Consider the following 25,781-nt stretch of genomic DNA (forward strand, 5'->3'; position numbering starts at 1 on the left):
TCTTCAAGCCTCATACAACACTTTCTTTATCATTCTAATATTGCTTATTTTTAGAAACAATAATTCATACAATTCGTTTGATTTTATAAAATTAACTTGATACATTGCCCTTTGTGAGTTATATACTAATTTCTCATATCATAATTTCTCTTCCTTAAAACGTTGAATTGGTGAGAATACAACAATGGAAATATTGGTGATATCTTGTAGTTCCAATGAAAATCTGAAAGTACAAAATTAGACCAAACCATATATTTCCATTGCCTTTACTATGTTTCATTAGCAACAATACCAGTTTTGGAAGGTGGTAGGGTCTGGTTGTCACTCTGTTGCTGAATGTCTGTGTGACTGTGGACTATATGATTTAACTGTACTAATATTTACTGTGAATCTACTTTGTGCAGTAGGATCCTGGGATAAACCTAACACAGACCCTATCCTTAAGGAGTTTCCTGTCTCACCGAGAATAACAGACAAGTCATTAAATACACAACATAGTCTGATAAGCTGACATACAGGTAAATTGCACTTTAGGAACATGAAAAAATGTAAAATTCCAACTAGGGGAGTCCTAGAAGCCCTTATGGAGAAAGTACCACTGAGAAACCCTCAAAGGTGAGGCAGGATTTGGTAAGAAGAAATGAGCAGAAGTCCCAGAGGTGGGCAACCAGTGAATGTCTTTGAAAAAAGTTACACTTTCGTCAGCACATTGGGCACATTTAGAAGGAATAATGATAGATGATTCCTATCTATGTAGAAGGAATAATATAGATGATAGAGAATTACATGTTCAATTCATTCAAATTATAGAAGGCCATGCTAAGGAGTGTGAATTTTAGGCTATGACAAATAGGTAATTTTGAGGCGTTTGACTTCAGTTAAAAAGATTGGTGCTGAGCAATGAGAAATTACTTCACCAGGGAATGGGGGAAGATGGATTGGCACAGAGAAATTTAGACTCAAGGAAGCTGATAAAGAAATTAAAATAGATGATGTTTCACGAATTTGAGAGACATCTATATCTACCAATAAGATCAATAGGCTGGACTTGACTTATTTTATACACCTGTCCCAACTTTTGTTTTCTGAGACATTATTTCTTAAATTGTGTTCTGTTGAATGCTAGTTCTGCTAGGTAACATGGTGTTCTATGTCAATTAGAAGGAGAATTCAGTGATGGAACAAATTGGGGAAATACTGAGTAAAATAGTAGTAGAGATGGTTTTTGACAGGACTTCACAGAGACTTATTCCCTGTGTTCATTAATGTTCATTATGTGTTTACAGAGTGGGAAGCATGTGTGTGTTACTTTCCAAGGCTGCGTGGCCATGAAACCCCTTCTAGCTTACATCTTCTGGTATCAGAGTTTTATGAAACATATTTTTTAAATGCATGTTCTATTATGCCTATGAGATTCTCTGTTGAAATTGTGATAGGCCTTGGTTCTCTGTTTTAAATGATCCATGCAGTGTAACTTCAAAAAGGTGGTAAATGCAATAATTTCAATAGAATATTTTCTCCTGATACTTAAAGAGCCACACAGAGAACACAAATTTGTAAGCCATGCATTCAGATCATCCCACATGCTGCTGATATTTGAAGGCAGAATAGTTGTTTTCTCAAATTATCCAAGAGGATATTTGGTGCTTCTTGTGGTGGGCTATAGTAGTGCCTGAACTCTATCTGGAGAGAGAATTCTCTGTGACTTATCAGGTCCTTTTTAGTGTTTCCCCCTCTAAAAAGGACCTGATAAGTCCCTGAAAGGTGGGATCAATTGACTAGATGGTAGACTAGCAGCATTTAACCCCTGGGTATCAGTGAGGTGGTAGATGTCATGACCAGAATGCCCACACATCTATCAAAGAAAGCTCGAAATCATTGTCTCAGATGAGAAGAGTTTTAAGGAGAGTCTTAAGTAAGATATGACACTTGTCAGAGGAAAATAAGAAAATTGTTCCAGATGGTTGAGATTGTGAGAGAGAGGTGAGGAGGTCGGAGGAAACAATGACTGGAGAGAATAAGAGAGAAGAGGAATGGTGAAAACCCTTGGGGACTTGGACAGGTAACTTAAACTTGATGTGAATGACAATAATCCCAGTAGATAAAATCAGTAAAAAATAAATTCTAAGTTCTTTGGCATGCAAAATCAATCTTTTAGAGACCACTCTGAATTGACTAGAGAGTGCTGGCAGGGTAGGAGAAGTTTGTAATAAAATGGTATAACTTTTAAAATGAGAGGAGATCCAAGTGTTATGTATGCTGTAGTTGGTTGCTTTTTCCTGCTTTGCCACAGCCTGTTTACACCTTGCTGCTGAATGCACTAACAGTTCCCTCTACTGTCTACCAGCAAGATGGTGATAGTGCAGTCAACACTGCCTGCTCTAGTGTTAGCAATTTTGGCCATCTCAAAGAAATAGTTAAATGAGGCATATGCTTTTTCATTAACTACTCTCTAGACTTGGATGTATGACAAGTTTTTGCATTATTGGTTTTTTAAAAATCAAAATATACTTTCTTATAAACTGAAAGCATTTAACTCTCTCTAAACCTGATCTTCCTCAAGTCTGCTAGAACAAAATATAGTTTGTTTATTTCTGTCCGCACAAAACATTTGAAAGTGAACAAACTGAAGGGTATATGCTTCAGTAGTAGCATCAGCAGGCTATTTAAACACTCTGGTACTAGAGTCCATGGGTGTATCTTGGGTTCACTGAATTCTGGCTGTGGGATGTACCCAAATTATTTATCCTTGTTCTTACTTGGTTTATTCCTCTTTAAAGGTAATATTTGCATTATAGAGTTGTTAGGATTGAAAAATACATTATGTATAAAGACCTCAGTGTACTTCTAGGACCATAGTAAGGTTCAAATTGTGCTGCATTAGTCCTTGGATTTTTTTCATTTATTTATTTGCCCAAAAATATTTATTACTAACCTTCTATTGCTGAAGATACAGTACTGTACAAAATAGAAAAAGCCCGCACCCTTATGAAAGTTACAGTCCAGCTAGGGAAGAGAGAAAAAAAAATAAATAAGGAACATATAATGTATCAGTTATTGATAAATACTATGGCATTAGGGGTCAAATTATTGGTTTTTAATCACTTGTAGTTTTCATGGATAGCCTAAAGCAGTGATTGGTTTATCTACATTAGGAATGGATGCATTTCTCTATTGGATGGATATGAAGGCAGATCCTTTACACAGTATAGCGATATGATCACATGATTTATGATTTATGGTCCAAACCAGGGCTCTTAAGAGGAAAAGCAGAGTTGCGGATATTATACAGGGACAATAGGTGCAAATCAGGACTGTGTCACGCACACTAGGGAGATATAATTACGCCAATAACCAGGGACTTGAGCTAGAAGCATTTCAGGCAAGGCAGTGGTGGTATCAGTGCCATATGGCATAGGCAGCATTAGGCAAAAATGATGTAGTTCAAGTAGCAAACATCTGGACAAGGTAAAATGGATGGTGGCCAGAGGACAAATAGGTTTTATCAATAAAGCAACTCAGAGTCAGCTGATAAATTCATTGTCCTGATGGAGGGAGGATGCCAAATGTGGCCACTTCTGTCTCGGGTTTCCTGGCTCCAAGGCAGCAGGTCCCAACCTTATATGAGTTATCCTGGGCTCAACAGCCTGGCTCCCATAGGGCAGGTTAAGTTATTGTCGTTGGTGGAGAAGGAGGTATATGTATTCCTCTAGGAGCCCACAGTGAACCCATGCTGGATAGCAAGAAGGATAATCTCTGGCTAATTTGGGTTTGGTGAATGACAGGGAGTAGTTCAGGCACCTGTAAGGCTGAGTGAGGCTCACCTTGGAGCTCCTAGATTGTTCTACTAGGGGCCATATTTTTTCAAAGGGTTTGTTCTCTTTTCTTGAGCTTCCCACCACATCATTGAACTCCCCCTGCTAAGGATTGGAAAAAGCTCACTGATAACTGAGTACTCAAAGTAGGGATAAAGAAGAAAACCTTTATATGAGTCTCACTTAAAAAAAAAAGTTCAAATTTCCACATAAGTTAATGAAGTAATGACTGACACTTTGGCCCTTTTCTCTCTACCTAAGGTGCTCATTGTCAGTTATTGCTAAAAATAATCCCATCTCCCATGAGCATAATATTTTAAGGTGTCAAAATTTAAAAAATTTTAAAATATCCTTTTACTGATGTCAGTGGCCTTATCAAATATGTCACTCAAGTGTCATCATGGTCCTTTTGTTGTTGTTGTTTTGTTTTGCTACTGGTATCACCATTTTATAGGTATTGAGATAGTACATGACTTACATAACAAAGTTAAGGGGACAGTCTGGGCTAAAATTCTGGACTGTTCTGATACCAGAGTGATAACTCAATAAATACACAACACTCTTGTATTTAAATTCACTTTAAAAGACCATGCATTTTTAATACTATTCAAAATACTTTTCAAGTTTGGACATATATTTTTAAAAATATATTCTTATATTATTATATTTTATGACCTATTTTTTCTTTAAAAAAGAATTAATTTATTCCCTCTTTCTTCATATCTCCATCTAACCATCCACCCAACACACATAGATTGAATGCCTGTTGAGGTGTAGCACAGACTTCTTTGCTACTCTAAAGATAAGAGAAGTATAAGAAATGGGCCCTGGATTTTCATTGAAATGACTATAGTTCAAATAACTTTCACATAGAAGATGCTTCTGACAATTATACATTATTTGTTCCTATGTAATAATAATAATCAGAATTAATATTCACATTGTTCTTATAAGAATAATCAGAAATAATATTCACATTGTTGTAAGAATTTACATCTACTATCTTAATTGATGTTTATAGTTTGAGTTAGAGATTATTATCCCCACTAGAGATGAGTATGGTTCACTAACTTTTCTAAATTTAAACCTAGCTCTCCTCACAGCTTACTCTCTTAGGAATTTACTGTTGCTCACAGATGCACAATAAAATAATTCAAAATACAGTTAATACAATTATGTACTGAATTACACTGACTTAGTGCTAATCTCTGGTCCTGTAACTAAACAGCAACATGGTTTGGACCTACCATTATTGCTACTCAGCTTCTATGCCTTTAACTGCAAAATAGTGACAGTATTAGTTGCTTTAGGTTATTGCAAGGACTAAACCTATTTGTCTTTCTCTTAACTAAGCAATTCAAGTGATACTTTTTGACCACTTACCATGTTCCAGGCACCGTTCTGGATGTCAGGGAAAATGTAGGTGAGCAAGAGAGGCATAGTGCTGGTTCTTAGGAAACATGTAGCCAAGTAAGACAGGGAAACAAAGAAAAATGTAAGCAAATAGAAAAATTAGAAATTATAGCATGCACTATGCAAGAAATGGAATACTGAGATGAAGCATGGAAGGATCATATTGTTAGGTTATCAACTCCGTAGGTATGGTGGTTGCATCTGTTCCATTCATTACTGTATTCCCAGTGCTTGAAATATTGTGGGCAATCAATAAATGTTAATTGAATGAATATGTAAATAAAAAAGAGTGGAAGTGTCTTTAGGGACAGCTTCTTTAAAGAGGTGAATTGTAAGTTAAGATCTAAAAGATGAGAAGACTTGATCATGTCAAGCACAGAATAAAAGCACTTTCTAGGTTAAGAGAACAGCATGGACAAAAAGCCAGAGGTGGGCAAGAGAGCTCTTCTCTCTTTGTCTTGGCACTGGATGTAAGAAAAAAAGGTCCTTTTAGAATATGAAACTTGCAGTAAGATGAGTTTAGAATTTAGTATTAAAATAAATTGGTCTTAGGCCAGAATGCCACAGGAAAAGTTGCTCTGGAGGAACATTTCCTTAACTCGGGCCACATAGAATAGGCACAGATAGTGCCCTCCTGAAGATGAGTTTACTTCTTAAAATTATAAAATGTGATATACTATACCCTGAATAAGAACTAACAGACATAACAAGCAGAAGGATGAGTCACAACAAATTCAGAAAATAGAACAATTTGATGAATATGATAATAAACATGTTTGAAATAATTATTGGTATAGAATAAGACAGTAAAGCTATATATAATTATGAAGAAAATATGTTAATATAGGTTTGAATACCTTTTACATTGTTTCTGTTTATTATTAAATATGTATTAATATAACTATACATGCAGTCATCTATCAACAGGAACAGCTCAGTACGTACAACTCTGACAGCAATTGTCCATTTATGCATATTAGTTGCATAATTTCTTTCTCTTAAATTTGAACTTTATATTACTTTATTTAGTGTGCATTTGAGTTCTTCACCATGTCACAGAATACACACAATGGTGTATATTTAGTATGCTCTAAAAATACAAAGAAAATACTAAAAGCAAAGGCCTGTGATTGATTGTACATTTAAATAAATGCACTACAGATTGAGACAAATGCGCCAAGCGTGTGTGTTTCACTCTATCGTCACACAATTGAATAAACACACATGTACAATACAATGTTTAATTGAGTGCAGCAAGTACATTTATTTTAGTGATTGCATCATTGCATATTCAGGCAAATGCATAGGGTTCACTTTGGTGGAGCTGAAGTTCTACATACACATACGGGTTTTAAATCTTTCACTGACTTTGATAGTTCATAAATACCCACATATTTCTATGCAATTGAAAGGAAATGTGTTTTATTTCACAAAATTTACTTTTAATAGATATAAATATATTTGAAAATAATTCTGGTTATTGGTGCTGTAGGAAAAAACAAACTTAAAATCTCTAAACATTACTTTATCTTAAAATGTCACTGTGCTCAGTGAGGATGAAACAGGACATTTCCTTTTTGCCTGGGCAGCTTTTCTATGACTATCTCATCGGGAAATTGCAGTTCCAACTCTTTAGGCACCAAGCATTGGACTCATTTTGCTTTTGGATTATTTGCACAGCTTCGGTCAAATTCAGTATCACCTCATGCATGCATGCACATCTGAGGGCCAAATCTGGGCTATTAGGTCTAAAGATCCAAATGGAGCTTGCCAGATTCTTTCATGCTTCCTTCATGCTCTATTTACATAGATGTTCTTTTTCAGAAATGCTGCCATACACAGATTTTATGTCATTTCTATTAGTGGCATCTTGAATGGAAGAAAAAGAAAACAAAAGCTAAATAGTAGTGTTTGTTTTATTGTGTCAGCTTTCTAACATCTGTTTCATTTTCCAGATGTGATGGACAGGTAGTGATGGATGTTCAGTACAAGACACCCAAAAAGAAGTTGTTCAAGTAGCAAGGTTTATAGTTTGATCCTTTTTCCTTGAATGTACAGACTTAATTTTAATTGTCCTTCTTTAATAGGTAGATTTTTTTTTTTAATTCATGCTGTTTAACTCTTTTCACATTGAGGGATTATTAGTGGAGACATTTTCCAACAAATATTTTCAATTAGTAGAAACCTCCCAATGTTACTCTAGAGTAATGTTTTCCATAGGGAATTCTGCAAATTTAATTTCAAGTACTGTTACATGGGAAAAATATTTTGCCAGATATGTTTAAAAATATGTATATTCTAATAATATTAATTAATTTTGATTAACTGCTTGCTGGGTGTTTGGCACTCTTAATTGCTTTGCCTGAACTAATTGGTTTCAGGTTCTGTATTTTCCCCCCATTTTGCAGATGAGGAAATAGAGTTTAACATGTAAAGTAACTTCCTCATGTGTTTCTTACTTATAGATGCACGAAATTCATTAACTAAGAAGTCCTGTACAGAATTAACTTGGTTAACTTTTTTTATTATTATTATTATTATTTTTGAGACGGAGTCTTGCTCTGTCGCCCAGGCTGGAGTTCAGTGGTGCTATCTCGGCTCACTGCAAGCTCCGCCTCCCGGGTTCACGCCATTCTCCTGCCTCAGCCTCCCGAGTAGCTGGGACTTCAGGTGCCCGCCACCGCGCCTGGCTAATTTTTTTTGTATTTTTAGTAGAGACGGGGTTTCACCGTGGTCTCAATCTTCTGACCTCGTGATCCACCTGCCTTGGCCTCCCAAAGTGTTGGGACTGGTTAACTTTTTTTTAGCCCAATTTTTACCAAACTTATTTTATGATGGAATACTTTTCATGTAAGATCTTTTAACACCCCACTTGAGGACACGCTAGATAAGGATAATAAAAATAAATGATACTTATCACCTTTATAGATATTAACAAAAAATGCCTGGCCGTGCTCATAGAAAAATATAAATTTTAAAAATAAACTTGCTAATCAGTTTAGTTAAATGACATGATTTTGGTGAAAAATCAGCCAGGTTAGTCGCTTGATTTTGTCTATTTTTAATGCTTATTTGAATGTTTTGCTTATCACAGCAGATCATTGCTGCATTATTCTAATATAGCTAGTTGAAAAGTAAAACAATTAGGTGAGCCAGCGGGTCATGATGCCTTGTAACTGATTTTTCTTTCCAAATTGACTGAGTGGAATAGTTGATTTACCCTTAAAACATTTTGATGTTATTTGTATTGCCAGTGCTTTTTAATACTTTTGTAAGTTTGCATTAGAAGGGAATTTGTATTTATTATACATATATAATTTTATTCAAAATAGATACATCTCAAAGAACAAACTATTTAACCATTGGGTAAGGTTCATGGCAAGATGAGATATCACTGTGCTTGTTTTTAATCATGAGAAAAAAACTAAGCTCCTTTTATTTTTACTTTTTCTGAAGTAATATTGTCTCTTTCTTGTTCATACAACAAAGAATATATATGATAATAAAAACATACATAGCATTTACCCATTTTATATCAATTAGAGAAAAGCAAATATAAAAGAGCATAGCCTCTTAATGGACAACACTTTAAAGATATAAAAATATGTACATATTTTCCTTTTCTGTGACAGAAAGCAATTCTGAAATCAGACAAGAAATAAAAATAAATAATTTCACAAACTTTGAGAAGGAACTAAATTAGGCTTCAGCTTGATTCTTCTGAAATGTTTTTATTGCCATTTTATCCATCTTCTGCTTAAGATGTTGGTGAGATGATGAAAGCTGAAAAGTAAATAGGTGCTTCAATAAATGCAAACAAATGAGTGCTTTCCTAGCAAAGAATTAGGGAAAATCAGCCTTTCCTCTGAAGCTAATCCCTGGACAGCTAAAACTGTGAATTTCCCCCCTCAACATGCACACAGATGGGTTGCCACTGAGGATGACAGATGAGTTGTGTTTGGCGGGATTAATGGGCATTATCATGTTAATGGATGCTTAGGTGAGGTCTGAGCAAGTCACAGGCCTGGGCAGAATTACTGTGGTTTACAGAACTGTGTGTGCTCATGCTCCTCTTCTCTTTCTTCTTCTTACTAATAATTAACTTGTAATGTTTAACATTTTTAGCCCCCCGAATGATCCACAGACTACTGCCTTCCTAAGTACTGAGGCATTTATAGATCCAGCATCATGTGCTCCGTCCTTTGACATGCAAAATGCAGGCAGTCCAGCCTGATTTGTCCTTCCATTGCCTTTGTGCATTCAGCTCCCTCATAATCCAGAGTCTACTTTGTTGCAATCGCTTTTGAAATCTGACATATTGATCAAGAGTTTAGCCTTAGTAACTACAGCACATATATCAACTGTTGTTGATTGTGTCAGGTCACATTTGATGGCAAGATGATCCTGTACCCAACTAGGAGAGCTTCTGCAACTCTCATGAGTTGATTCTGTTCCCCTTAACTGGCCAGAAAGGTATGTTGTTGCATCATTGATAATGCAACAGCATTTCATAACACCTTGTTCAGGGTCTGTGTGTAAGTTAAAGGTGATGGAGATATCAGCAAAGAGATTAAAAACAAAAGCCTCATCAATAGTCTATAATGGCTTGCATTTCAAAATTAAGGCAAAAATCAATGAGTATTAATGTCAGACTTCTACATCCTTTTGAAATTGTCTAAAAATGGCTGGGTGTTTTCCTATTTAGTTTAATTCAGCAAACTCCTTTTCTATGAATAACTGTGTCAGTATTACCAAATTAAGAAACCCTTACAGATACTTGCTTTAAAAAATATTGTTGCAGAAAATAGTTTTTATATAACAAGGATTTCTCTCATACCCTACAGTACCAATTATTTAACATGCTAGGTAGTTCCTTAAAATTCAGTTTAGCTCTTCTTTTTAAAGAGAGTATTTATATATCACTCGGGTAGGAAGGATGTGATTAAGGGGAAAATATTTCACAAGTTATTGATTTCATATAATAATTAAAACAAATTGCTCACCAGTAGGATAATACTTACAGGTAGATAGACCAAAAGTCTGTCTGCTAGAGAGAACCTAAGTTTATTCCTATTGTGGGAGAGTGGTTGTCAACACAGCCCCCTTTTATTCACAAACGTTCGCATTTGGATGATAAACCTGTAAACCAAAGTAATGGATTTCTAAATGAGGTTGCCCCATATTCAGAGTATGTCGGAGGAGGATATTACTTGGCAGTAAGTTCCCTTTCGTTCTGCAGAGGGAGACACTGAGGAACAGAATTTCCTTCTGAGAAGAAACTAAGACTAGAACCCAAATACTCAGATAACTCTTTCATGTCTTTTCCAGTAAAAGACTTTTAAACTTTTCGTTAAAAAAAAAAGTATACGGTTCATTTGCATGGTGACTCTTTTGATTTAATCATTTATTTTATCTCCAATAGTTTGTTCTAAATAAAATCAAAATATCAAGTTAATTCATTACAAAATCTTTAATCACCTGAATTGATGAAATTAAGAATGATCTATTAATCACATTAACTAATCAATTAATTTTCACACCAACGTTATGAGTTAGCTATTAACATTTTATAGATGAGGAAACAGATCTGAAGAGGTGGAGTATGTTAAGAGGACACACAACCTTGATATAAATTTTAAAGCCTAAAACATGCTGTTCATTTTGATCTCCTTCTAGAAATATGTTTGATGCCAAAATCGGTTCCTATTGACGGAAAATTACCAAACTGTTCAATAGTTACTCCTATGTTTTTTATTTTTTTCATTTACATTTTATGTTCTTCATTCTTTTTTAAACATGGCTTTTAAATAATTAACAGAACAATAAGTCATGGTCATGCAGAGTGATCAATTAGCACACTTCATAAACACACTGGCAATTCAGACATAAGATAGCCAGCCTTGGAGAATTCTTTATTAGAGAATGAAAACCATTTAATGGATCAACATGTAAATCTTCAGTGTTGTATGATGAATAACATTTAGGCATCATGTTTTTGATAATCAACTTTAGGAAATGTGTTTTTGAGAACCAATTTTAGGAAATGCATCAAAAGTAAACTTTGGAACTTACCCCAAGGCCTGAAGTTACCCTGCCAAAAGAAAAAGCTATTTAAGAAACATGCACCAAACAAACAAAAAAATCTTTAATCAATTAATTAACTAAAGCATTAATTGTCACTGACTTCTCTTACCATAGTTTCTGTATTTAAAAACTTTGATATAGAAAATAAATTATGTTCCACATTGTAAGTATGTTATGAGGATAGGTGGGATATTATAGGCAACAGAGCATTTTAAGTTAAGGTAATCTTTAATGACTCAAGTCGGTTCCTCACCATTTCATAAGTTTTTACCAAAATTTCATGGAAAATAAATTCTCTGGTCTATTTGTACTTTTTATTGCCATTTCAAGCATATATGGAGTCAAAACATAGTTTTAGTATTGCTATTTTTTATATTCTTTACTTTTAGTGAATGTTAATTCAGAAGAATCTTTTACACTTCCAAAAGGTATACATATTCTTATGGCCTGTAAGTGAAATGCTTTCTGATAGTAGCTGGATATGTGTGCAAGTTTCACATAATTTAAAAATAAAAGAATCCCTTTCTCATTTTAATATTTGTGCTTTCAAAACGATTCCTTGATTTCGCATAATAGCCTCTGTGGTAGGTTTTCTGAAAGAAAATGTATATGTGTTGTTAAAAAAAAAAGTTTTATTTTTTAAGACTAATTCATCCAAAATAAAGTTTACCAAGTTACGTAATATTCCTCCTTGAGCTAACTCTTCACCCTCTCATACCCAGGGGTATAAAGGAAAGAAAGCAGAAAGGGGGAAGTCTAATTTTTTAAAAAAGATGTATTGCATTGTTGTGAACAAATGTTATCAATGCTGCTCTCAGACTCAGGGAGTGTGTGTGTGTATGCTTCCCGTAGGTCTTCCCCAAGGGAGTGCTGAGGCAAAAGGCAGAAAGCTGCTGAGGACAGAGTGCTCCAAAGATCCCACTCCACCTCAGCCCTGCCTTCTGCCACTGCTGACCTTTTAGGCACAGCGGTGAGCCCTGTGCCCTGCAAGGACCTTTCAGATTAGGTAGGTGAGGGTCTTTGGGAATAAATCTTGAGCAGATAGAATTTGCAGCCTGCAGATATAACCATCTACGTTCATCATCTGAAGGCTGTCAATGCGTATCACCGAGGAAAAAGAAGAAAAAGGCTTACTTTGCAAAACTTCTATAAAGGAAAATGTGTGCAATGGAAAGTACTTGGAGTGATGTGCCCATTATGCATTCTGGAATCAGGCATTATGCAAAAGGATACATCTCCTGCATGCCTTGTCCTTTCAGATGGGTCTCAGAGTAGCCCTGAGGATGAGAGCGTCCTTGGAATCTATTTATCTAATGAGTTGGCCATCCTAAATATTTACCATAACAATATGGCAAGCATTGCAGGGGTTAACTCACTTCCTATTAGCCTTTTCTCAGCACTTTCCTCTTTGTTGGGGTGAATTTATTTGTGTAATCTGAAGAATGTGTTGACTCTGCTCTGGACACATTGGCTCTGGACCACACCCAGAGGGAGCATGTAGAAAGGATCTATGTTAGGTGATACCCTGAGAGTGGAGATTTGTAGCTTAAATGAACATTATTTCTGCCAAATCATTTCAAATATGTTGTTTAGTTAAGTTCTCTTCCCTTTTACTTCTTTTCTGTGGATGCATGGTGTTATTTTATCTCCACCCAGGAACTTGTGTCAACAGCTCCCTCCTCGGACCATTCACTAGAGTTGCAATGTCACCATGTCAGAATCTTGCTTTTGTTTTTGTTTTGTTTTATTTTTAAATCTGGAATGTTTTTTACTACTGTCCATTTGCCTTTCCCTTTGATGTCTGTGATTAGCTAAGCTCTCTACTAATTCAGACTGAGTACACACAATCAGCAGTCCCATGTGCCTGGATTGGCATATCAATTCCCTTCTGCTCCCCTTGGCTGGTTGGGGCTCTCTTTGTTACTAATTTAGTACTCAGTTTCTTATGTTCTTTAAGAGCAGAACTATCAAACTTTATTTTCTCTAAAACTTGATTATATTAATAATACAGAAGACTCATATTAGTGTGTGTGCATCTTTAATTTTTTATTTTGTTGTCAGTTTGTTTTTTAAACGTTTAGAACCAGAGTTGAGTATTTCCTATTAAAAACCTGTTGCGCCTGTTGGTGTAAACTCTTTAAGGCTGACCCTGATTGTAAGATTATCTGATGACAAAGTATGGACATGCCTCCTACACTGAGCCTTTGGCAGAATGGTTTCAAGATTGTTTTCATTTATTGCCTGTTGAGAAAAGCCGCAGGAAAATGTCAAAGTAGTACTCAATGACATGTTATACTAGTTTTAAGCAAAGGGGTAATTTTTAATTTTTTATTGTTGGTGCAATTGCCTGTGTGTGTTTTTCTTTATGCTGTCTTTACATCATATAGCTTTATTTTCTCCTTCTGTATGTTTGTGGCCCTTTGATTGCCAAATCTTTTCTTGCTTTGTGATTTGGATGAAATCCATTGCTTATCTGTTAGGGTTCTCTCATCAGGTTTTCTTTAAGCCTTGGGATTTTTCCTCATTTCCTTTGTCCCAAAACATGAATCAGAATGGGAGTGTCTCTGCAGGAGGGGAGGGAGAGGAGACTGGGCTGAGTGGAAGAAAAATCTGCTTTCAGAAAAGATGCTGTTTCTTGAGGGGGTCAGACCTGAGGGAAAGTATTGAAAGTCTAGCAAACTCAAGAATCTTTTTCTCCCTTCCCCCAGCTCCAACCCCTAACACAGGGGAGATTCAATACTGACTGTCATGTTATCCACTGGAGAATTTTACTAATAGAATTGTATCCCTGCTCTATTCAGGGTAAGTTTACATGTTGTCACAATGATATACTTCATTCTGATTTTATTGTTAAGCTGTCTCAGCAATTCATTTGAAATATAGTCATCACGTTTGAAAACTAACAAAGTTTTAATGGAAGATAGTGAAATTTTTATACAAAATAGATTTCTTCCATGAAGGATTGTTATTAGCCTGGAATACTCAGTGACAAATCAGGTAGTGTAATACTAAGACACATTTAACAGCCTTTATGGTTTTCATGAGTACAGCTTAAATTATTGTCTTTCGCATTACATTCTAAATGTAGAAATAATATGGAAGATATGTATGGTTTATCAAGTGATGACCAGTGGCATATTGCATCTTGTTTAGAGAGAGTCAGTCCTCTTGTCTTATTGGGAATATATAGTTTAACAAGACACTTGCCATCATTTCCTTAACAGGGATAATAAACAGAACAATTCTGCATAAAAGCTCATATCAGCTTCTTTCATGCCTTTTCTTTTCAGAAGGCTGCCTAAGGGTTTAAGCAATTTACTGGTCTGACCCGCATCCTTTCTCTGCAGTCTGCGGTTCTTTTGTTTAACATTAGTATGTGGGCAAACAGCATTCTGAGCTGTTCAGAGCTTATCAGCCTGCGTTCAGTCAACCGGAACCCCATTCTATGTATCTAAGCGGGGCCACATTTAATACTTCACAGTGGGAGCATCTGCAGTTTCCAAAAATGACTTGTTTATCAGATAAACTCTGTCCCTATGCTGACAGATGTGGTGGATGGTGGATCTTCAGTATCATACTTCTCTAATATAGGCTTGTACAAAATAAAGTATGCTGAGGGACAGCGAGACCCACAGACCAGAGTCATGACAAGAATCATTTATGTAGACACTCTCCAACTGCACTCAGAATTTACTTATAGGATATGGTGGGGAAGAGGCAACTCTCAGATTCTCTTTTGGAATTGAATAAATAACTAATTCTCATGTTACTAAAGTGTTAAGTAGAGGAAAGACATTTTCACTGTTAACCTAACGTTTTATGATTTCATTGGTAAACACTGTAAGGTGTCTTAGTGCCATGGTCTGATAAAAGCCAGGAGCCTGAGGGGGTTGACTGAAATATTGATCATCATGTACCCAGTGGTACCAGAATGTTAGAAAATTAGAAGAAGTGGTCTTAGGAGACTTATCTGCCATTAACCCAAGATAATGCTAATATAGTCTGTTAACTCAAGATGATCTTTTCTTTAAATTTTTATTAGAATTTCATGAAGTTATTTTAAACATATTGAGGAACTATAAAACCCTGCTTCTAATCACTACCCCAATTTGAGATTTTATACTCTAGGCATATAGTATTATGCAGTTATTTTGAAAGCATTGCCAGTCTTTATGAATGTATGTATATATGTATACTTATGCATATGCATACATGTATACTTCCAAAAATAAACTAAGTATTTATTTAACTATAGCATTTCCTAATATTGTATTTGTTCTCAATGGAATGAATTAAAGGATTTTTTAAATGTACATTTTTGAGATTTATTCCCAGAAGAACTCCAGTTATGATAGAATTATCTGTACCTTACCCTGGCATCTTGGCATTTCTGAGGTAGCAGCACAAAGTGATGTTAAGTAACACAAGTATGGACAACCTAGTGCCTTACCAAGGGGACCATTGTCACAGAACAGGAGCTGATTTTAACTGATATGGTTTGAACCTTAATGCAATTCACATTGCTTGTAGTACTCTTATAATTTAGCACATATGTTACATTTTTGCTCCTACCTATAATTACTCTTTGTATTAAAGGATTTTCACCCTAATTATTTCTCTACTAGTAGCCCCCTTCACCTCTCAGCTCTCTGCTAATTAAATACTTTTAAACATGCCTTCATTATTAATTGTGAAGTGTTGCCATAACCATATGATATAATAATTATTTGGAAGACCAATTTTTAAATTAATAACTTAAACTTTGGTATTTTCAAACAGGAATTAAGGTAATATGTAGACCAAAACATATAATATCATGAGAGGCATCTTTGAAGCCTATGTGGTCAAATCATAGGGCAGTACAATGTTATTCTTAACAAAATTATAATTAGCATAATATACAAATTAATATAATTCTAGAATGCACAATGATATATATTTGCATTTCCATCATAACTTCCTATAGGATTTAAAGGCTTTTTAAATGTGTAATTAAATACATCCATGTAGTGTCCTTATATGGGCAGGCTTATGAAAGAAGCAGCCATTAAGAAATATATTCAATATCAGACTAGAAGACATTTGTGTGCCTTCCCTACTCTCACTAATGTGTGCTAGCCAACTGTTCATGCAGAAATTGTAACTGTTAATGAGGGTTAAAAGGAAATTTTAAATTAGGTGTCATCTTTTGACTAAGGTACCTCAAGTGTTATATTCTGTCTAATATTTATTTTCTATCTTGCCTCTTGCTCTTAACACAATCCACCACTTAAAGAAATAATAATTATTATGATATTTTTCAAACAAAACACACTCCCGCCCATTCCTGGCCCAGCACATTTCCTGGGTCTAACATTTCTGATTGCTCACTGTTTTTCCTAACACTAGATCCCGTATGTCATATGCCTTGCATGGCTGCAGACTTTGGCCTTTTCACCTGCTGTTTTGGTTGGCTTTAGATGCAAAGAGAAGACTATGAAAAAGAGAAAGGGGGAGGGAGGGAAGTTTGGAAGACTGAAGCTAAAAAAAATGGCAAATGTTTTTAGCGCCTTCATCTAGACATGTGTCCCCTCACTCTGTGACATGGCTGCTCCAATGTTGCCATGGTGAGGATTTCTAATCATCCCTACACATGACAGGCTCCTATTTGTCTGCACTCCCTTGGGTGTAAATTTCTAGGCTTAAAAAAAAATCCATGTGAGCGTATCATCCGCCGTGCAGATGTTTCACTGCTTTAGAATATCAGGCAGCTGCTTGTGCCACCGTAGACAGCTAATTGGAGACTGCATCGTAGGAACAGAGGCGCAATTATGGCATAAATACACATCCTCTGGTGCATCATTGTATCTCTATTAACAGAAAATTTTAAACAGTGCTCAGAGTGTAATTAGTGTAGTTGATAAAGTTGTAAAACATGTAAATAAGGGAAATAGCAGGTACGTGGCCAATCCACTATCCAGCACTAGGGGATGCAGATTATTGCCTATTTAGAAATAATTAGCAAAGCTGCATTAGCAAAGCCTGTGTCCAACAGAAGCAAGGCAAACATTTATTCTGGTAACAGCTCTTTCTGTGCTAGCCATGAAAATCTACTAATATTGGTAATTTAGCCCTCATTACCAGAGGATAAAGCATGAAAAGAGCTCAGACATGAAATATGACAAGTAATATTAATTTTTATTCCAGAGGAAAGGATGCTTCCTTGGGTTGCATGCTGATTTCTCGGCAGGGTCTCAGCAGTACGTGCGGAGGAGGCAGTGGGTAGCTGGTAGTTGAGAATTCAGGATATGGAGCTGACTCCCTGCTGGAGGTATACCCTGGGGTGGCTATGACAGTGGCTGATGAGGCATGCCACTGTTAGTGCCCAGCCAAACCTCAGGTCACAGTTCAAAACAAGCACTCAGCCATTAAACTTCAGTCCTTATGGACCTTGGAGGGTTTATGTCCTCATTCCTGCTCTTTTCCACCCTCCCAGCCCCTTTTCTCCTTACTCTCTGGCATTTTTTTTTCTCCCTTGGAATGATTTTGCAGAGCTATACAGGCAATCAGATTGATTTTTGTGCTTGCACCGCCCTTTACAACGTGCTTCTGATAATGAGCTGCTGTTGTTGAAGTGGAAAGTGTGGGAGGGGTGATTTCAGCTGCGTCTTAGCTACGTCGTGTGCTCAGGATAAGAAATGATCCTCTGCCTCATATACATTGAAGACTGTGTCACTGAAGAATATCACCCTGTGGCCAGGAATCATGAATGGCAAAAATTTGGAGCTTGTTTCACAAATACTCTTCCTAATGAAGAAAAATGCAAAAGCACTGCGAGTTCCCCAAATCTCAATTCGTTTTCCAGACAGTGGACTAAAAAGGCAGAATGTTTGGGGAAGAGCCACCTTTCTTGCATTAATCTCTGGCTGTTAGCTTGTTCTTTGTTTTATTCTTAAAGCAGAACAAATGGCAAAAATTAAGAACCAAGACCATGAAACTAACCATATTTTCTGGCATTTATATTATTTACCATTATCTCCTTATTTTTATTATGCACAGGTACTGCTTCTTTTTATGTGCTTCTAGGCACACACACACGGAGTCCCCTTCCTGAGTTTTCTGATTTGAGCCACTAGGAAAAAGTTATTAGCCAATAGCAAACTAAATTTACACTCAGTCTGAGTTTCACAGTATGTTCAGAATGTCATAGAACATTATGTCTTAAAAACAAAACAAACAAAAAACAGGTTGGATATTTTAGAACTTTAAAAAGTGAAAATGGTGCATTCACAAACACATTGAAATAAAAAGAGGGATCACCTTCTTTTTCAAATATGAAGATTGAGAATCCAGGTTCTATCTTCAGAGGTTGTAGACACTCACCACCTATGGTGAGTTGTCTCCTATCCAGGAAATATTGAAAATGACAGTGGTGGTGTTCGCTACTGCTATAGCTTAGACTAGTGCTACTAATGAGTTGTAAGTCACTTGCGAGTACTGATCAATATTTGTAGGGCATGGTCATGCACAAAATGCAAATGTGCACACTTACCTAAATATATATGGCATCTCTCCATACCCACAAACACACACTGTAATTATTGTACTGCAGATTCTGAATTGTGAGATTGTATCTCATCCCTTTTGCTCTTCCACTTCTGAACCAAAAGTACAACCCCAACCAGGCATGAAAACATTCTTTCTTCAATTTAGCATACCCCCTTATCCACAATGAGTTGAAATTAGAATGACAATTGGAACCAGATGACTTTGATTAAAGCTCTAGTTTTAAAAAGTTCCAGTGACCTCAGTTTTCTCAACTGTTAAGTTAAAAATATCTCCTTGTCTACCTCATATGGTTATTAAGAGAACCAAATGATGTAATACATATATAAATACCCTGCAGACTGTAAATATGACCAAAATTAGTATTTATATGATTTGCTTACTAGACTAAGTTATTATTATATCACTATCACCTCACAATCACACTTGGACATTTGCCTGTGTTTTAAAATGAAGCACAAATAAGCTCAGACAACATCATAAAATTTTTCTCTGATTGTGTCTGTACAGTGCCAAAACTGCTGATTCACAAATGAAATTGCAGTCAGCCAACCAGATGTTTCTTCTACAGGATGCCAAATTGCCACTTTAACTCTAATTTTTATCCAAGAAACTTACTATGTGTATGGAAATTGTACGAATGCTACATTCATCATTTTCATTTTAAATCCATGTGAGGGATCTCACGTAGATTTCATATACCTTAAGCACACACATAGCTCCTTGCTTATCGGAGATAACGTTTTTCATATTCTGCAAAGTGAACAGCACTCTGAGAGTTGCCTAGAGGAAAGTTATGCCCAAATTGCAGAGTTTTCCCAAGGGAATCTGCCAGAGGAGCCTGCTCCTGAACAGCCCTTGTTAAGAGAAATCCCATGTAGAGCAAAGCTCTGATTTGAGTTATCACAGTTGCTTTAACCCCTTGTAGGAAAAAAAAAAAATAGTTGCAGAGAGCCCTATTTTCCTAATTTCCTCCCTTGGCTTCTGGTGTTTGACAAACAGTTCCCGTTTGGAGACATTATGCTGTTCCTCTCTACTCCAGCATGATGCCCACTGCCTTTACTAAATTGGCACTGAAACAGCAACCATTGCCAAGATCTATGCAAGGGCAGGAGGGACTGAAAGGGAACATGAAGCAAAATGATCCCTAATTCAAGTAAATTGTTGTTACCTTTCTTCACATACTCTTTCTCCCCTCCCTTATTGTTCTCATCTCAAAAGAGAGGAAATAGGTTCCAAATCAAACCACAAAGAGGATCTTCAGAATCAAGTTAAATTGGAGCACAAGGATTGGGGCTGATGGGAATATGGATTTGCAAGGTGCCAAAGCCTGATCTAATTTACATCCATTTGCTGATTTCCAGCCCTTTGGCATCTTTTGAAATGGCATTTCATTGTGGAATTCTTGTAACCATATATTTCATATATGTTGTTTTGAGCTTTATTCAAACATATATTTTATTTTGCACAAAACTATATGTATGGATGGATAGTGAATTCTACATGCCAAGTATTTAGACTAGTTTTATAATTTCTCTGCTTCTTCTCTGAGCAGCTTTCTCCAAAGGGGCCTGTAAGTCATAATCACAGGGGCTGTTTGTGAATATATTTCTCTGGGCCAGAAATTTTGCCAGCATTGACAGGCACCCCGGACAGCTTTTCAGAAATCTCCTGGTTATTACTTATCCATTAGAAAGGAAAAAATGATATTTTCCATCAGGAGTTGTTTCCTTCCCTCTCTCTCTCTCTTTCTTTTAAATTATAGAAATAAAGTGCCCATTGTAAATCGTTCATGCTGGCGGACAATATTGCATGCAGATCAGGCACACAGCCCATTGGATGGGAATGGTATGGGGGTGGGGGAAGCCTTTGTGGATGAGTAGACATGAGAGGGATACTGAAATGTTTTAGTCAGGTCAAAAATAGCTCATTAGTGGGTAGGAAAGCTAGCTGCTCATCCTTTAGGATGGAAACAGCCTAACTTATTTACTTCAGGAGTTTCTTATTGTTTTATTCTTAATAATAAAAACTTACATTTCTTCTTCATATATTTGCATTTACTGTAATGTAGCTTAATGGCTAAACAGATCTTAAAAATAACAACAGTTACAATAGTTGATGTCCCAAATGAGTTTAAAAAAATTTTTTTCTCTGAACTTGAAAAGTAGAGTTTGGAATAGCTAGAATTCAGACAGATTGATAAAAAAAAAAAAAAGTGAGTATTAATTCTCAGTGTTCTTAATATTAGGGAGAAGTTAAAGTTTCTTCTTTGAAATTTAACATTAACTTTAGCTTTAACATTAGGGCTCCCTCTTTCCCAGCCCTTTCTCCCGTCACCCTTTCCCATAATGACCATGGTTGGGAAAACACAGGACAAAGAAGATTACATCAGGATGTCAATTTTCTTCCCAATAAATTAACCAAACAATGATAGGAGATCTATTAGCAGAAGAGCAGAAGATAATTCTGGAATCACAATAATTTTAGAGAACAAAATTCCTTCTGATAAATTTATTTTGAAAGAATAATCAGATGTCTCCTAGAATTGCAAACATCGTCCAATCCATCAGAGACAGGGAAAAACTTTTAAAAGTCCCCAATTCCCTATGTATAAATGGAGAAATATGCAAATCTGGAAGAAAGATGAATAACACATAAGAGTAATAGAAGACAGGTAAAATAACAGCATGTATCATGGAAAAGGCCATATGTTCATTTTATGTTTCTTTTGTCTTCATTTTTTCTGAGTTCATTAATTAGGCTTTTTTTTTTCCTCCTGAGTCAAAAGTCGGTCCAATAAAGAGCATTCCTCAGAGTTCTAGTTTGTTATCAAAGCCTCTCAAAGTGAAGTATTTTGATTGTTCTGGGTGCATCTGGTTGGTGAAAATGATAACTGAATTCTTCAACATCAAGCAAAGGGTTGTTTCTTGATGACTGCATGCTTCTGATCAAAATTTATTCTCATAGATTTATTGGGCATTGATTTGGTGCCAGGCACAATTCAAAGCCTACAAGTAGCAAATTGATGAAATAAGCTGCTCAGAGAGCCAGAACACGTAGTAGCGTGGTCACTTCAGTCATATCAGGTATCCAACTGAACATAGTTTGGTGTCTGAAATTTCATGCCTCCTGGGTTGCCTTGAATGAACCTGGTCAAGGCCATGGGTAGCATACTTCATGTTCTCCACTCGCTGCTACTTTGAAAGATCCTGGAGTTGCTGCTCCCTTGGCAAAAATCATTGTACTCATTTTCCGCACCATTCATGAGATGATTCTTTTTTAGTTAACCAAATGCCTTCATGAGGCTATAGAACATATGGAAAATTCCCGTTTGTGAGTTTTCTATGGAAAGGTATAAGATAGGCAGTTGTAAGCTACTGTTAAAAATTAAAATCCAGTTATTTCGTCAAGCCTTTTGATAATTCATTTTGGGAAGAATTAGTTTTTTGTATTTTAACCATTGTAAATCTTATTTTTACTTCAACGTAATTGGGGAGATGAGGAGAACTGAAGTATCAGACTTGAGAATTAATTTAGGAAGCAAAATAGCAAAAGTTTTTTTAATTAATGCAGAATCCAGAATTTTAGTGCATGGCAAATAGCCAGACTGGTGTAGTGTAGGACATAAGGAATAAGAAGTATGAATGACTAGGCAGCATAAATAATCATTTTGACAATAAAATAAATGAAGAAAAGAAAAGAAAAATAAGAAGTGGGTATGCTAGTCAAGATGCTTGATTTATGGAGGCTTATTAGGTTTCTTGCTTATATTTTTATTTTCTTCTTTATTCACAACACACACATTTTTTTCCTTTCTTCTATTTTACTCCTTGCTTTTACCTTATCATTTTCCTCTAGATATAAACAGGTGAAGGAGAAATAAATTTCTTCTTATGTGATTCACCTACTAACACATATGAGATAATAGAAAAACAAACAAAAGACATGTGGTCTGTTAAAAGAATATGGAAGAAAATGCAATCTTAAATTATTAAATATCAAAATATGTGTGTGAGGGTAACAATAATGTCCTATTTTAAATTTAAACTTGTAGATCTGAGCCACCACTTTGCATAGACACATGATCATTTTAAGGATTCTGCAGTTTTCCAAAACATTCTGAAATAGCTTCTTTTGAAATTATCGATAAAATCTGTTTGTTTTACAAATCACATGAGAATATCAGCGTTTTTTTGTTCACATTAATTATACCAATTCCATATTATTAATTACTTTAATCATTTCACTTTAAGCTAAATAGTTTCTGTACTTCAACATCAAAGTGTGAACTTGAGATAGTAACTCCAGCAAGGAAAAAAAAAAAAAAAAACAGATAAAGCAGTGACAGTGTTTCTACTTAAATTTCAGGGCTTTATCCTTTTATTTGTTAAATTAATTCTAAAGTATTTCGTTTTTCTTTATTGTAGTATGAAACATAAAACACAGAAGGAAAAACATATGTATATGTGAAGCTTAAATAGTTTCTATTAAATTGAGGCCCTTAAGGCATAATTTTTTACTTAAGAGAATACAAATTTAAACCAGAACATAATTAATACATTTCACCATTCCTGAATATGTGAACTGAAATTCTTGTCTGCGAAGAATACACCTATGCTTATATTATGAGTTATATGGGATTGAGTGGCCAGTGGTTTTATACCTTTGGCTAAAATCATCAGTGGGAATCTTATACATTAGAAACTGATGTTTTCATAGCTAAATTTTGGTGATTTTGTTTGGTGAAGAAGTATACTAACCACATAGGATGTAATTGAGGCTGAATAATTCCTGGCACAAAATAATAAATCTCTGATAACTGAAATGTGGCTCAGAGCTTTGCCTGTACAGTTATTATATACTGGTTTCTTCATTGGAGAACTATTCAAGGTACACATATCATGTGGACAGCATGGCTTCTAATTGAGCAAATGTCTGTTTGATAAAAGTGATCAACAAATTTGTTTATTCCTGAATCATTTATGGTTAGAATATGAGAGCCATACCAGTAACAGGGTGATCACGGATTGGTGAGGACAATAATGCTTGTTGAATTGGAATATATTTTACCTTATGCATCTATAACTAAATTTTAATGAAGAAGAGGTTTCATATTTCCTTCTATTTCTTTTACTGTTCACTTCCACTGCTGAACTCACTGAAATATTTGGATTCTGGATATTATTATTTGATTAGGCATGTTGTAAAATATATCTGCAACAACTGTGGAATAGTTTTATCTTCAGTTGGAGCTCTCTTATGTGACAAAGTTTTGTTCCTTATCTGTCAGCATTAAAGCAATTGGGTTATGTGTTCTTTTCAATGAGCCTCTTCATGGCCATTTTTACATCAGTCTCAAAATGTATTAGTAATCTGGTAAATACTTTTTCCACCCTGTCTTTATGTGTAATAGTTTAGTTTAGGCCCACTTTGCTATTTGGATCAAGGACCTTTATTACTTTACTCTGTCTCTGATCTGCTTTTTAGGACCCAGTGGAATATTTGCTTCTTAGGGATAGATGAGTATAGAAACAAACATGTTTGGCTGTGGGAAGTGGGATTTAGTTTCCATTTATTTGTTCTGAGTATATCTCAGCAACACACTTTATGTGTATTTTCTCCCACCCTAATGAATAGATCTCCCATTGATTTCAAAAAGATCCTGAAAAGCGTATAAAGAGATAGAAATCTGATGCTAATCTTAGGAAGTAGGATTCACATTATTCCAAAGGTTTTTCATCATCTAGTTTATTCTTATCCTTAAAAAAATTTCTGTCTCTAGCTACCAAATATAGAAGTACTCTATCACAAATTATCTTTCTGAAAGAGAGGGAGAAAGATTGTTTTCAAATCCCAGATTAATAATTTTTACATAACAATTTCTAAAAACAAGCTTGAAAACAGAATGCTTCCTTTAAATTAGCTGCCACTGTGCAAATTAAATTAGTTCGATAAGTAATCTAATCATGCCTTGCTCTATCATGTAGCTAATTAATATATTATGACTTGAAGAATTCTGTTTATATTAAATGTATATATAATACACATTTTATGGCTGACCTTGCAAAGCAATTTTAACCAATGATAGCTGCTGTGTGGAAGCTGAAAGTTATATTTGGAAAGTAAACTTTAAAAAGATTAGTCATTTGAGCCAACTTTTATCAATACATGCCCCACCATTTAAAATCAGTAGTTTGCTTCCCTTTTAAAATTGTGCATTATGGGTTTAAACGACATTTCATTTTACTAGATGTTATTAACAGCATTAGTTTGTGGTTCCACTTTAATATTATCATCTGAAAATTAAGATGACAATAAAAATCAACCTTCATGATTATTCCCCAGGAATGAGTAAATGCAGTAGTTACAGTGTTCTTAACGAAAATGATACTGATGTTGCTATAAAAAAAGGCATTTAAAGTAGCTGTGTTTAGAGTATCTCACTAATTCTTGAATGTCTTAGTTAAAACGGTTCCCAGATTCCATAAACACCTGTTAGTTCCATCTTTTTAGAAAACAATGTATAGAAAGAAGTCACCTAGATCCATTCCAATGTACATGATTTTTAAACCACTTATACTTTCAAACCACTTATATAACATATGCATATAAATATAAAGTGATAAAGCTAGTGTATACAATGATTTTAAAGAAAAATAAATCATTTTAGAAGTAAAAGTTTTTAAATAATATTGAATACATGTTCTAAATGTCAACATATTCCACAGATAACATATTTTGCATTTCATATTGTTTAGGTGTTTTTAGGTAACACATCTACCAAACGTCTCTGTCTTGGAAGGGCACTTACTATGACCAAAAGCTTGGAATTTGTTTTACAAAAAATGTAAGTACTTTCAAAATATCAAGAGTTTGAAGGAAGTACTATTTACTATATTATTACTCCTGCATTTTTGTTTCGGT

General features: G+C 35.3%; 1 long non-coding RNA gene across 2 annotated transcripts in view; it reads left to right on the plus strand.

Moving 5' to 3' along the window:
- The window catches only part of LOC129534551 (uncharacterized), a 964,006-nt gene that overhangs the window by 591,642 nt on the left and 346,583 nt on the right, over positions 1 to 25,781 (plus strand). Inside the window, exon 7 of one of the 2 annotated variants that reach the window (XR_010134328.1) lies at positions 25,616 to 25,704. The exons of the other annotated variant lie outside the window; for it this stretch is intronic. This is a non-coding gene — a long non-coding RNA (uncharacterized lncRNA). The remainder of the gene's footprint in view (positions 1 to 25,615; positions 25,705 to 25,781) is intronic. 2 annotated transcript variants of the gene reach the window in all.

Source organism: Gorilla gorilla, chromosome 5 (assembly GCF_029281585.2).
Source record: "Gorilla gorilla gorilla isolate KB3781 chromosome 5, NHGRI_mGorGor1-v2.1_pri, whole genome shotgun sequence".
In the NCBI taxonomy this organism is placed as follows: domain Eukaryota; kingdom Metazoa; phylum Chordata; class Mammalia; order Primates; family Hominidae; genus Gorilla; species Gorilla gorilla.